The 12,266-nt window shown below is 37.7% G+C and overlaps 1 long non-coding RNA gene across 2 annotated transcripts in view; it reads right to left on the bottom strand.

Moving 5' to 3' along the window:
* The window catches only part of LOC147826967 (uncharacterized), a 38,712-nt gene extending 28,852 nt beyond the window's left edge, over window positions 1-9,860 (bottom strand). The window contains exons 1-2 of one of the 2 annotated variants that reach the window (XR_015453109.1): window positions 6,035-9,860; window positions 4,884-5,058 (exon numbers count right to left, since the gene is read on the bottom strand). This is a non-coding gene — a long non-coding RNA (uncharacterized LOC147826967). Of the gene's footprint in view, window positions 1-4,883 lie in introns of both variants that reach the window. The other variant, XR_015453108.1, reaches the window with a different exon arrangement.
* Between the last annotated feature and the right edge of the window lie 2,406 nt (window positions 9,861-12,266).

The raw sequence follows: 12,266 nt of genomic DNA, 5'->3' as shown, positions 1-12,266 counted from the left end.
AAGTTTTAGCTATCACAAACTGTGCTGCTATGAACATGGGTGCACATATATCACTGTGGTATGATACTTTTAATTCTTTGGGGAAGATCCCCAGCAGTGGAATAGCAGGGTCAAATGAGACTTCCAGTCCTAGTTCTTTGAGGTATCTCCATACTGATTTCCACAGTGGTTGCAGCAGTCTACGCTCCCACCAGCAGTGGAGCAGGGTTCCTCTTTCCCCACAGCCCTGTCAGTATTTGTTATTGGTTGATTTCATGATAGCAGCCATTCTTTCTGGAGTGAAGTGGAATCTCAGCATTGTTTTCATTTGCATCTCTCGAATGACCAGTGATGTTGAACATTTTTCATGTATTTATTTGCTATTTCTACTTCTTTATCTGAAAAATGTCTGTTCATTTCAGATGCCCATTTTTCAATTGGGTCTTTAAATTTGGGAGGTCTGATCTTTTTAAGTTCTTTATAGATTCAAGATAGTAGACCTTTGTCTGAGGAAGAGCAGGTGAAGATTTTTTCCCATATTGTGGGTTGTCTCTTCACACTGCTGGTGGTTTCTCTTGCTGTGTAGAAGCTTTTTAATAAGAAGATATCCCACTTGTTGATTGTTTGTGCTAGTTCACAGGCAACTGAGGTTTTGTTAATAAAATCTTTTCCTATTCCAGTGTCTTCAAGGGTTCTACCTAACCTCTGTTCCAACTGCTTCAGAGTTTCTCTTTTAATATTTTGATCTTTAATCCATTTTGATTTTAGTTTAGTGCATGGTGAGAGATACAAATCTAGTTTTAATCTTTGGCAAGTTGAAGCCCAATTTTTCCAGCACCATTTATTAAACAGGCTATCTTTCCTCCAGTGAGGGTGTTTGGCTCCTTTGTCAAAGATGAGATGGCTGAGTGTGTCTGGCATTGTTTCTGCATCTTCTAATCTGTTCCACTTGTCCTCAGGTCTGTTTCTTTGCCAGTACCTTGCTGTTTTTATCACAGTAGCTTTGTAGTAGAGTTGCAGGTTGGAGATTGTGATACCCCCTGCCATGTCTCTGTTACCTAGAATGGCTTTTGCTATTCTGGGTCTCTTCTTGTTCCAAATGAATGTTTGGATTATTTTCTCAAGGTCTATGAAGTATGCTGCTGGGATCTCAATTGGAATTGCATTAAATCTATATAGAAGTTTTGGAAGTATGGCCATTTTCACTATATCAATCCTTCCTACCCAGGAGCAGGGGATGTCTGTCCATTTTCTGATATCATCTTCAATCTCTCTTTTCAGAGTGTCATACTTTTCAGAGAAGATGTCTTTGATTTCTTTCCTTAGGATGATTCCTAAGTATTTCAGTTTTTTGGATGCTATTGTGAAAAGAATTATTTGCCCTATTTCTCTCTCAGTGAGTCTGTCATTGGTGTAGAGGAAAGCTATTGATTTTTGTGTGTTGACCTTGTGACCAGCTACTTGACTGAATTTGGTTATTAAGTCTAGAAGACTTTTGGTGGAGTTCTTGGGGTCTTCTATATAGAGTATCATGTCATCTGCAAATAATGACAATTTGACTTCTTCATTACCTATCTTTATTCCTTTTATTTCTTTCTCTTGTCTAATTCCCGTGGCTAACGTTTCCAGAACTATATTGAACAAGAGTGGTGAAAGAGGACATCCTTGTCCTGTTCCTGGTTTTAGTGTGAAGGATTTCAGTTTTTGACCACTTAGTATTATATTGTCTGTTGGTTTTTCATAGATGGCTTCTATCAGTTTGAGGTAGAGACCATCTATTCCAATTTTTTGTAGGGTTTTTATCATAAATGCATGTTGGATTTTGTCAAATGCTTTCTCTGCATCTATGGAGATAATCATATGGTTTTTGTTCTTGGCTCTATTGATATAGCGTATTACATTGATTTGCATATATTGAACCATCCCTGCATCCCTGGGATGAAACCTACTTGATCAGGGTGTATGATCTTCTTGATGATCTTCTGCATTCTGTTTGCCATTATCTTATTAAGGATATTTGCATCTATGTTCATTAGTGAGATTGGCCTATAGTTCTCCTTTTCTGTTGGGTCTTTCTCTGCTTTGGAGATCAAAGTGATGCTTGCTTCCAGGAATGATTTTAGGAGTATTGCTTCCCTTTCAATTTCATTGAAGAGTTTAAACAGTAGTGGCAGCAGTTCCTCCCTAAATGTCTTGTAGAATTCAGCAGTGAAGCCATCAAGCCCCTGGCTTTTCTTAGTTGATACGTTTTTAATTACATTTTCAATTTCATTGGTTGATATTCGGTTGTTCAGAGTTTTTAGGTCTTCTTCGTTCAACTTTGGTAATTCATATGTATCTAGGAATCTGTCCATTTCTTCTGTGTTGTCCATCTTATTGGCGTATAGGTTCTGGAAGTAGGTATTGATCATCCTCTGGATTTTGGCTGGGTCTGTTGTAATTTCATCCTTTTCATTCCTAATTGCATGGACTTGGGCCTTTTCTTTCCTTTTTCTGACAAGGTTGGCTAAAGGTTTGTCAAATTTGTTGATTCTTTTGAAGAACCAATCTTGGCTTCATTGGTTTTTTGTATGGTTCTCTTAGTCTCCATTGCATTGATTTCTCCTCTGATCTTCGTAATTTCCTCCCTTGTATGAGCTTTGGGGTTGTTCTGCTCTTCTTTTTCTAGAAGCTTGAGGTTCAGCATTAGGTTGTTTAATTGGGCTCATTCTGTTTTCCTAATATCCATATTCACTGCTTTCATTGTGTCTCATAGATTCTGATATTGTCATTGCCATTTACTTAAAGGAACTTTCTGATTTCTTCTTTAATTTCCTCTGTGACCCATTGGTTATTCAGAAGTGTGTTGTTTAATTTCCACGTGTTTATGAAACTTTTTGAGTTTCTTTTGCTATGGATCTCCAATTTCATCACACTATGGCCTGATAATATACAGGGGATAACTTCAATTCCTTTGCACTTACTTAAACATGTTCTATGTGTGAGTATGTGGTCTATTTTGAAGAATGACCTATGTGAAGCTGAGAAGCATGTGTATTCTGATTTTGTGGGGTGGAAGACTCTGTAAACATCTGTTAAATTCATTAGTTTGAGTTCAATTAAGTTCTAATATTTCATTAATTATTCTTTGTCTAGTTGATCTATCTATTTGTGTCAGTGGGGTGTTGAGGTCCCCCACTACAATTGTATTATTGCATATATGACTTTTCATGTCTCTTAGTACTTGTTTTATATAGTTGGGTGCACTAGTGTTTGGTGCATAGTTACTTATGATTGTCATCTCTTCCTCTTGGATTCTTCCCTTTACAAGGATGTAGTCTCCTTCTTCATGTCTCTTAATCAGTGTTGGTTTGAAATCTACTTGATCTGCCAAGAGGATAGCTACTCTTGCTTTTTGGGGGGTTCCTGTCACATGGAGTATTGTTTTCCACCCATTAACTTTCAATCTGTGAATTTCCTTTTGAATGAAGTGTGTTTCTTGTATGCAGCATATTGTTGGATTTTGCTTCTTGACCCATTCTGCCAGTATATTTCTTTTGATTGGGGAATTGAGACCATTAACATTGATGGTTATAACTGAAACGTATTGACTTGTCATTGCCATGACTTTTCCTTTTTGTTGTGTTCTCCCCCTTTACATTTAATTTCTTGTCTTGCCAGATGGGTTCATTCTGCTTTGCTTCTCAGGGTTGTGATCCTCAATGTCTATTCCTAGGATATTGTGTAAAATTCTTTGGAGTGCTGGTTTGGTATTCACAAAGTTCCTAAGGTGCTCTTTGTCATGAAAGTATTTTATTTCTCCATCCATTTTGAAAGATAGTTTTGCATGGTACATCAATCTGGGTTGGAGACTGTTTTCTTTAAGGGTTTGGAATATGTCATTCCAAGCTCTTCTTGCCTTGATGGTTTGTGTTGAGAAGTCTGCTGTGATTCTGATGGGCGTTCCTTTGTATGTGATTTGTTTCTTTTCTCTCACTGCTTGTAGAACTTTGTTCTTCTGTTGTGTTTCTGGAATCTTAACAATTATATGCCTATGTGTAGATTGTTTTTGATCAAGGCTATTTGGAGTCCTATATGCCTCACTTATCTGTATGTCAAGCTCTTTCCCCCTGCTTGGGAAGTTTTCTGCCATTATTTCTGTGAAGAGATTTTTTATGTCATCTCCACTCTCTCCTGTTTCTTCATTGAGCCCAATCAGTCTTATGTTATTCTTCTTTGCATCATCTAGCAGCTGCTGGATTGATTTCTCATGTTCCCTTATAATTTTGAAGCAATTTTTCTTTTCCTGGTCACTTATTGCAATCTTATCTTCTGTATCTGAAATTCTGTCCTCACATTGGCTCATTCTGCTGTGTAGACTTTCAGTGGAGTTTTTCATGTCCTGGAAATCTATTTGCATCTGTTTTATGGATTCCATTTGTTTCTTATGTTGAGATTCCATCATGTTCCTGAGTTCCTCTCTAGATTTATTAATCATGTCTTGCACTAGGGGCACAATTTCTCCTTTTATCTGAGAAATTATTTCTGATTTCATTTTTTCCAGATCCCCTTTTGTTGCCAGTTCAGTGGGTCCAGGTGGTTGAGTATCAGAATGTTCCATCTCATTTCCCTTTGGGGTTGCTCTAGGTGATCTGGAAGTCTGGTTTTGAGACTTATTTATGTGTTTTCTCATTTCGACTGGGGCGGGGAGCTGTTAGCGCCTGCACAGATTACCTCCTCTGATCTGGGAGAGGTGGGACAGGGGCCAGGAGCAGTGGTAGGGATGGTGACCCAAAAGCCCTTTCCTGTGGGCTGGGAGCAGCGGGAGGGATGGTGACTGGGAAGCCCCTTCCTCTGGACCAGGAGCAGTGAGAGGGCGGCTCAGAAGCCCCTACCTCTGGGCTGGGAGCAGTGGGACTCATTACCTTGTTCTGGTGATCTGGTGTCCTCTGTGTCTTTGTAGTGTGGAATCAGGTGTCTGCCTGTCTGCAGCAGGGTGATTCGGCTTCTTCCATGCACCTTAGGGCCTCGGTAGGGCATGCACAGACCTGCCTGTCTGTAGCAGGGTCCCAAGTTGTCTTTTTTAAATAGCCAAACATCCTTTAAAGTAAAATATGATAAGGTAAATAACAGTATTAACTTTCAAAAGGGAGTTATCAAAATAAATAAAAAGAAGTTTTGAGTTGTTTGTAAGCTTATTTTTGCTGCCATTTCAAAAAGAGACTTCCAAAAATGCTTGCAGCCCCACCAGCAGAGTCAGAATTGGAGAGCTGGTTCCCAAGCTATGACAGCGGGCAGCATGGCACTGGTCTATAGGACTGCTCTGTGAACAAGCTTAGTGTGCAAGTTTCCAAGCAGCTTTCTAATGGTTCTCACCTTCATCCCCTACTAATAGGAACTGCCTTTCAAATCTAGGCAAAAATTAAATTGAGAGAAAATGTGGGAGGTGATCACCAAGACATAGTTGAGGAGATCAGAATCTGCAGAAGCAACTTTTATTTGGACTCATGAATACACTGATCTTTCATAAATAAAACACCCCAAGGAAGAGCACCTCTAATCCCTAGTAAATTTATTTCTGTCTTTCAAAAATTTTAATAAAATAAAGTTAATAAAAATTATACTCAAAAACCTAGTACTGGTGGTTACTGAGAGTCTTTTCCATGAATATTTGGTTTTAATAGGCTCTGCATTTCACTGGACATTTGTGAAGTTGTTTTGACTTAATCACCATACATCACATCCTTTATGCTGAGACCATGTTTGGAAAACCATTCTCACAGGTCCTCATTTGGCCCCTTGCGTAGTTAATGTGGCCTCAATATAGAATATGCACAGAACTAGTCGAGGGGCTGAAGTATTCAAATCGCTGAAACATATTATAGCTGAGGATTAACAAAATCTCCCTTCGATGCTTCAGAGTAATTAAAATATGCAGTTATGGGCAGAGCTGAGAATTGGGAATGCACCTGAAATTTCACGAAGATTCATTAAACCATCAAAGATAATCCTAAGAAAAACACAGTTCTGTGTTTACTCCCTTGGTTTTTGCATGAAAACAAGACCATTTGCTTACCTCATGCAAAAATGAATGTGTTGGACTTCAGCTTCTTGTATAACTCCTTTTGGATCAACACCACCTTCAAATTATAAGTTTCATATTTCCATATTCTAGAACTCCACCAGTCCTTAGTTTACAGATATTAATATCTGTTGGAAAACTCAAGAAAGTTGAAAGTATGTGGCTTCTGGTTTTATTATCTACAGAGTCAGGTGATAACTGAATGTTTTGTGGGAGGAAGACTCTCATAACCTCTGTGCTCAAGCACTAAAGTTGTGTCCTATGACATGTTAACAATGCCAATACCACCCCCACCAGGCTCATGTTACATGGTTTTCTGACCTCAGCTCTATCTCTTACCCCAGTCATAGCAGATATGTTGATATGGTAAGGACTTACGTGGAAAAGGAAAAGCTATGCCACTGTTCTCTGATTTCCCTTAACCCTGACACTGAAAACTTTCCAATTCCTCTCAAGAAGAAGGGAAGATATCCAACAAGGTAAGTTAAAGAAAACTCAGACCAAAAAGGAAATGGACAGATGCTGTTAGTGTAGAAAACCACCAAGAAAATACTCTGTAGAAATGCTAACAATTCCCAAATTTCAATTTCTCTTAGTATATGTGCTAAGAGAGCACAAATTTCAACTACTTTTATCAAGAAAGAAGTGTTTCCCTTGGATAAGTTAGAACAGGGAATGGCATCCAGTTTACCCTTTCTTTACTGCCTCATACATATGTGAATACATTACAATGACTGCACAGCAAGAGAACATACTGAGCTCATTGGCCCTACTTGTAGTAGGCTTATTATACTTTTAAAGGAAAAATAATGTGTTAATTCACTTAGAACAATGTCTTCAAGGTTCATGCATGTTGTCACCATTTGCAAGATTTTCTTCTTTTTATAGCTGTATAACATTCTATTGTATTTATGTATCACATTTTCTTTTTCCTTTCATCCAACAGTGGGCATTTAGATCAGTTCCATATCTTGGCTACTGCAAATAGTGCTGTAAAGAACAGTAGTACTAGTATCTCCTCCAGATGCTGAGTTTGTTCTTTTGGATAAATACTCAGAAAGTGGGATTGCTGATTTGCTAGATCACATGGTAGTTTTATTTTAATTTTTTGAGGAACTATCATACTGTTTTCCTTAACAACTGCATCATTTTGCATCCCCAATGAAAATGTATAAAAGTTTCCTTTTCTTCACAACCTCAACAATACTTTTTCTCTTTTTTAAATAATAACCATCTAATAGGTAAGAGTTTGTATTTCATTGTGATTTTAATTTGCATTTCTCTGGTGCTTAGTGACCTTTTTCTGTATTTATTGGGCATTTGTATGTCTCTTTTGGAGAAATGTCTATGTAAGCACTTAGCCCACTTTTAATAGTGTTACTAGTTTTTCTGCTAAATGAAATAAGCCACTTAAATACCGCATGCTTCTACTTAGATGAGATGTCTAAAGTAGTCGAACTCATAGAAGCAAAGAATGGTTGCTGCCAGTGGTTAGGTGGGAGGGGAGGAATATGGAATCACTAATCAGGGGATACGAAATTTTAGTAATGCAAGATGATATGTTCTAGAGATCTGTTGTGCAACACTGTATCTATAGCTACCAACACTATGCTTTTTACACTTCAAAATCTATGAATAAGGTAGATTTCATGTTAAGTGTTCTTACCAAAATGAAATTTTATACATTTTTTAAATTAAAAAAGAAATTGAGATACAGTGTGAATGTGCAAGCTCTCCAGGCCAATATAAGTGATGGTTGACATGAGAGCTAAGCAGAAGAGTGGGCAAGGCCCATGTAAATTCTGCAGGCTGAATCACTTCAAATCTTATTTAAATAATTTGTAAGACTAATGTGGTGATTTCTAATGCCTACACCTAAACCTTAGGTAACCAGACTAAAAGGATCAAGCAGAGCTGTTATGTTGGGAGGGAAAAGATCATTAGTCCATTAAAAAAGGAAAAAAGGAGACTCATTCTACAAGGAGGGATTTCTTTCAGAGGTCAGCTACAGTGGTGCCTGCAGAACTTGTTTGCCATATCCATTATCTGTACCAAGAAAGTGTGGCTTTGGCCATATTTGTATGATTAAGGAGCTAATGAATCACCTTCCAGTAGCTGACCTCTGAATTAGAACTGCCTGGTAGTTCCTGTCAGAGTCAGTGGTTTGCAAAAAGCAGCTGCTTATATGCTAAGTTTACTAGGAACTTGAACCATGATGCTTTAAAAAAAAAAAAGTTGTCTATCAAACATTTGTAATATTTGTAATTTATTTATAAATGAAGATTTTAATTCACAGAGTATTTTCCCTCAAAATATTATCTCATAACATAGATTTCTAGTCTTAATAGCAGCTTCAATTATTTTTCAGCTGCTTTATCTTAAAGTTTAACTTTCCAGCGTAAAAAATTTGACACTGTATTCATAGTATAGGAAACCTTAAAATATGATACTATAAGCAGTTTGGCACTATCGTGCCTTGTTACCTTAAATGAAATTGATTGTTGAAATTTAAAAATTCAACATTCATCCTCTCTGTACTAAACTAAGTTGGATATCAAATGGAGAGCAGGTCTCTAGTCAAAACTGACCCCTTTGTTTTTCATATCCATAAAAGTGAAAGTGAAGCTTTGTTCCATAGAAGTCCAATAGCAGGCTGCAGTTTTGAGATGGGGCTCAAATCTCTAACTCTAGCCATGCAATTTATGTAATATCACACAGTTTCAGGTACTTCATCAGTTAAATGAGGTTAACATCTTTCTTGAACCATCATTTCAAGGATTAGGTAGGAAATAGTATGCATAAGAACCTAGCAATATTGAGTGATCTTTTGATAAAGATTTTGAAGTCCAAATTTGTCTGCTCTCAAGTTTTCAATCTACAAGAACAAATAGGAACAACAGAATTTCTTTTGACCTAGGGACAGCCTGATGATCTCAGTACCCTTCATGTCTTAAGCCTGTTCTTTATCTCTTCCTAAACCCACACAATACATTTCCACTGATCACTTTATTAAATGTTTTTGCTTTTATAGAGCTGAAATATCCATTTTCTAAAAGAGGAAAAAAAATAGTTCTAGGAATTAAGACAGAAATTTCCTAAAAGCAGTGGATGTGACTTACTCATCTTTACAACAGTGAAGTGTGTAGAAATATTCACACAGTAAGTGCTCTGAGACACTTGCTGTAAAAGGGCATGCCTAATCACTTGGTCTTTCTGAACTTCATCTGGAAAGTTAAATTAGTAATATCTCCTTCACAATGCCATTGGAAAGACCAAATGAGAGAATGTGAAAATATCTATAAGTAGCTGGCTTATATGTTATTTGGATCTTGACCTTGAGTCTCAATCTTTGACCAGATAGTCAGCTAGCTAATAAAAACATCCATTCTCAAAATAGTTTTCCAATCAAAATACCTCTAACACACATTCATGGTATTAATATGGGTGATTTATATTTTACTGTATTCAGGCTCTCATAGATACATAGATAGATGATAGATGGACAGAGAGAGAGAGAGAGGAAGAGAGAGGGGGAGGGGAGAGAGAGAGAGAGAAAGAGAAATATCATCTTAAGCAATCTAAATCCTCTTTGAAAACTTCTAACCTGCCATGAATTTGACCTACTATTTTATGACCAACACAAGGTCTGATTGTGAATCACCACCTACCTACACACATCAGTAAGAACCACTTTGAACTTATAAACTGGTAACGCTTCATCATATTCTATATTGAGGACATAACCTTCACAACCTTCATAGAGTAAGAGAGAATAAAAACAGATCTGACAATTGAGAACAGCCCGTTTTAGGAAGCCTCATCTCTTTTAAACAAATGTCTCATGATTCATTCCTCTTTCTAGAAGATTACTATGAAGTTTGATGTTACTCTCACATAGCTTTTTAGAATACATGCAAGTCATATAACTTTCACTAAGGTCTAGTTTTCAAATTAATTGTCACTGGGATGTAGCTCAGTGGCATTGCGCCTGCCTAGCAAGTACAAGGTCCTGAGTTCGATCCCCGGTACTGCAAATTATTTTGTATCTATGTGCACTTATCACTGGCCAGCTCAGTCCAAAGCCAGTCTCACCTGAAGTTAGCTTCCCTATATTCAGAGTTAATATTCAAAAGCAGATGAGCCTAGATTGGCTCCAGGAAGCAACCAGCCAGAGAAGGTATGATCCCAGTACCTGAGCACCCTGCTGGATTCCAATCAGCTGCCTCTGGGGGAGGCAGGAAAAAGGTTATTATAGGGTCAAGACGAGGGGTGAGGAAGGGGCAGCAAGCTCAAGACAGTGGCATTTACCAACAAATATGGAGTCTTTCGATAACAATGAATAAGGTCATATTAATATCACCTTTGAAATGTGTCCTAAATATCTGGAAAATTGGAGAAATAAAAGAATACAATGTGTGTGCAGCTGCTTAAAATTCTCATCACTAAAAGCCATGAGGATAGAATTATGGAAGTCTTCAAATCTCTAAGCAAAAGGTGAGAGAGAGAGAGAGAGAGAGAGAGAGAGAGAGAGAGAGAGAGAGAGAGGAATATTGCACTAGGAGCTACTAACACCTTAGTACAGTTAGTTGAACACATGACCAGAGGACGTTGTGGGAAGCAAGCCAGAGGTATGGAGACCAGAGGAAATTCTGGCCTAGAAGTTTTCAGAGCTGGAGGGAAACAAGGAAGGTGGGAGAATTCTTGTGATGGCCTACAGTCCTCAGAAACACGGAGACTAGTCAAAGTCACTCCACTAGCCCATATACCTTTTCTTGCCCAAGGGTTTATGCAAGACTGCTCTTAAAACAGAATCACAGTCCACACTCTGATGCCATTTCTGATTTGGGTTTTTCCTCCAGGATTCTAAGTAAAGATAAGTAAGGAAATTAATTCAATGCTGCCAAACTGCCTCACCTCTAACCTTTTCAAAAAGACATATTGATCAACAGTTATTTAAAGGTAGGGCTTTTAATAGTCAAAACCTCTTACAGAAATTTAGGTTTCCTTGTAAGCATCCCATCATACCATTTGTTTAAAGATGTTTAAGGAAGTGGCTAAACCAAACTCTTGTGAAACAACCACAGATGGATAGAAAAAAAAAAAAAAAGATGAATGACTAATAGTCCAGGCTTTCAGAGCCAGATAGATGAGTCACTACTAACAATGGATCAGATGGTATGATAACCTACAGTCAGATTTGAGCTAACTACACATTTACATAGGGAATAGGAGAAAAAGGACCTCTCTAATTCAATAAACTTGTGCCCATTCAGGTCCTTGTAAATGTATATTTAATGACAACAATAACTGCATTGCAGAATCAAAGCAATCACTCTATGAATAAGTTTTCTCATATCAGTAGGACAGTTTATAAGCTAATTAAATTCCATTCTATTAAAAACCTTTTTCTCCTTTGCTTTTCAATGCATTTCATGTTAAAATAGTAATGTCAGTTCTTTAATATTATTTTCCAATAAGAGTGTGGATCCCACCGTACAGGTGTCATCATTTACCCCCAGTTGAAAAATATAAAATCTCAAGTTTACCCATCGTCTAGCTCCCAGTGCATATGCAAATGTATATACACTATCTCTCTTTAAAGCTCTGTGTGTATGCATGTATCTGCATGTGTTGTGGGGTTTTTTGGGCGGGGGCGGGGGGGGGTGAGGTTGTTAAAAGATGACTCAGAATGTCTATGAGGAAAAGTTGAGAAGTCAAAAACAAAAAAGTCTTTATTGTAGTTCCAATGTGCTTTACTCCCATGTCAGTAACCTTGGAAAGAGCCCAGTTCCAGAAGAACTGATTGCTGGGGATGCAGAGAAACCTCAGAATTAATAGTCAAGAAGCAGAAAAACAGTAGCCTCTTCAAGCAATTCTGGATGAAACATACAGAAAAGGTAAATATTGCAGGGAATTTGAAGATCAGCACATGCACCACCAGCAGACTAAAATCAAACCATCACACCAGAGATTTATTTGGGAGGCTGGAAGGGCATGCATATGAGGCACATGAGGAATCTGACTCCTTCCAAAAGTACATGCCTAATTCTGATGAATTCTGATTTTTAAAAAATTCTGGTGAACTCAGACTCTAGAGCCTGACTTTTTGAGGTTCAAACCCAGCTGAGAAAATTGCTTAACTTTTTCCTTAAGGAAAATAAGGCTAATGAGAAGATCTACCTCATAGGATTATTTTAAGGATTAAAACAGTAAATATTTGTAAGTG

Source organism: Heterocephalus glaber, unplaced genomic scaffold (genome assembly GCF_053883595.1).
Source record: "Heterocephalus glaber isolate CG9 unplaced genomic scaffold, H.glaber_assembly_v1.0 deba00001457, whole genome shotgun sequence".
NCBI classification, from domain to species: Eukaryota; Metazoa; Chordata; class Mammalia; order Rodentia; family Bathyergidae; genus Heterocephalus; species Heterocephalus glaber.
The sequence above is the reverse complement of the archived record's forward strand: the minus strand, read 5'-3'. Positions and strand labels throughout refer to the sequence as shown.